The sequence below is a fragment of the Myotis lucifugus genome, unplaced genomic scaffold, assembly GCF_000147115.1.
Source record: "Myotis lucifugus unplaced genomic scaffold, Myoluc2.0 scaffold_104, whole genome shotgun sequence".
NCBI lineage: Eukaryota > Metazoa > Chordata > Mammalia > Chiroptera > Vespertilionidae > Myotis > Myotis lucifugus.
Window position 1 is genome coordinate 3,302,723 of NW_005871152.1, and position 2,770 is coordinate 3,305,492.

Here is a 2,770-nt window from a genome sequence, read left to right on the forward strand (position 1 = left end):
GCCTCTGTCCAGAGTGACCGGGTGGAAAACGTGAGATTGGGGAGGTCTCTGCCTCTCAGCAGAAACTCACATTCATACTGTAGATGTCTTTGTTTTACTGGTGTAGTCATACACATCCATTGCAGCAAATGCTTTTGCACTTAATCTTAACGCAGGCTATTTTGTTTGATTTCACTCAATAGATCTAAGTGTGAGTTGGAAGTGTATGATTTTCCTCTGCAGGGACCTGTTTCTGTGTGTATTTTTGGAATGGTTCTTTATTCTGATTCATATTCACATACACCTTCCAGTAGCTTCTTGGCTCAGCCAGAGTTTATTCCCTTTGATGTGATGCTGAGTTAGGAGTCTTTTAAATCTTCATCTCTATTCCATAGCTGGTAACAGGAACCCTGGGGGCCTGGATGGATTCAATTTGTTTATATATTTCATAAAACACCATGCTTTTGTTAATAGCACCGACTGCATTGGTATTTGAAATTTTCAGAAGACATATTTAGCATTTTTACCAAAATGAATCCTTGGTTTCCTGCCAGACTTAATATGATATCATGTCTTGGCCTAACTCAGTGGTTCTCAACCTTGGCTGCACATTAGAATCACCTGGGATTTTAAAATCATCAGGATTTTTAAAAGATTCCCAGGTGATTCTAATGTGCAGCCAAGGTTGAGAACCACTGAGAACTGATAATGATTTTTTCCAGGCGAGATATAGTTAACTGTTCTTCCTATAGAACCCGTTTCTTTCTCCTGTAAGTTATAAAGCACTTAAAGCAGTTATCTGAGGTTTTATTTTATTTTTTTAAGGGAAATCAAGCAACTGTATTTTTTTTATCCCTTTCATCAAGTATTATAAAAATGTGGGGTTGTGCTAAAAGAAAAGACTATTAAACCCCAAGAGAAGGAGAAATGCCCTTTTGGCCATTTAGCCCTATAGCTAATGCTGTGACCAATTAGGTACAAATTTCTTTTTGATGAAACCTTATGGGGGAGAGGGGCATACATTTGTCCTTGGTGTCCTCTGTTGGTTTGTCCTAAGAGGATGCAGAAGGGAGTCATGCTGTGCTCAGACAGCCATGGCCCCACTCCACCCTCCTACATCAGCCCCGCCCACGCTCACCAAGGAGAGGAGGGGAGGCAGGGTGGGCATTGCTTCTCCACTTGCTCTGCTGTTAACTGGCAGGACCTACTGGAGGCAGGAGGCTACCTGCAGAGAAGATGAGCAAAGGGCAATGCCAGAGAGGAGAGGAAGGCAGAGAGAGGGCTCAGCCCACACCTTTCAGTCTTCATGCTCCAGGGATTGGGGCTGGGAAGGTTGAATACAGATCCTAGTGGCCTCTAGCTACCATTCTAACTTGTTGTTATGACATTTTTAAAGGGTAGTGATAGCATACCTGGCTGATTAAAAACCCTTCTCCCCATGTGGCATCTATCCCTTCACCCATCGCTTGGAGCATGCCTGTGGGAGACTCAGCTCCTTCTCTTTTCTACTGGCCAAGGTGCTGTGTGGCCCCCGAGGACTCAGGAGTCAAAGCAGCCCAGAAAGGCCGGCTGGGGATAGGACAGAGGTCCTCTCGCTGGTCTTTCCTCCAAGCAGAGCCTGCAGTTAAGGTTCCTGCCACTTCTGCAGCAGCAGCTGGCCCAGTTCTGCATCTAAGCAGGATATCGGTGATGGGCCTTGTGCTAAGAACGCCTCTTCCACCCCAAAAAGCATTTGGGCTCTGGAAATCAAGCTAAGAATTCCTTTGATTCTAGAATTATATCCAGTATCGCTATGTGACCATACTTCATTTGCTGAGGAATGAAGGTTCTTAATGAGTTTTCCAGATACTGGAGCATAACCCTTTAAATGCCTAAGTTTAGTTCCAAATTTTACTGTTTTCTAATAGTTGATAAGACTTTTTTCTTATGGCTTTTTGTATTTTTTCTTGCCCTACTAAACAGAAAATAGTCACACTCAGCTTACGAATGAAGTTGGACCAATTTTCCATTTTAGAAATGTGTTGTCTTTAATTTGGGATTTATAATATGATGTCCAACTTGCTTAAAAATTCATGTGCTCATTTGAATATGCCTAAAGAAAACTCTACGGGACACATAAGACACTGTGGATGGTGTTTCAGTTAGGGATGAAGACTGGGAGAGGATGAGAAAGAGGACTTTCATTTTTCAGTTTATAACCATCTGGACTCATTTACCTTGAATATGTATTATTTGCTTATATAATGAAAATTAATTTAGAATTCTATGTTGTTATGTATTATAACATTATCTATACATGAATGTTAAAACTAGGGGTTGGGTTCCTAGGTTAAATTCCAAAACCCACTCAACTTGTGATGCAGCAGGCAATAGTAAGCGTGGACATTAGCCCCTTGTGTTATCTGTTCCTAGGGAAAGCCTGAGTCCCAGGAATATTTTCTTCTTGCTGCTCTCTCCACATGTCCCATTGTCTCATATATACTGTCCTAGAGATAGGAGGGGGGACTCGCTCTTTCTGTCTGCAGGGGCCATGACAGCAGGAGGCTCACTTTCCTCCTAAGACAGTAAAAAGAGGGTCAAGCTTGCTATGTGGGAGAGAAAGGAACATTTACGCAGCCTCCACTGTGTGTCAGGCACTGTGCTTGGTCTCTCTCATACTTTGCCTGTGTTGCTTGTTCGGACAACCCAATGAGATGAGTGTTGTTATCAGGAAACTGAGGCTCTGAGAGGCTTAATGAGATCCTGGGATTGCCCCCTAATAATTGACAACCCATAAACTAATGCACTGTCT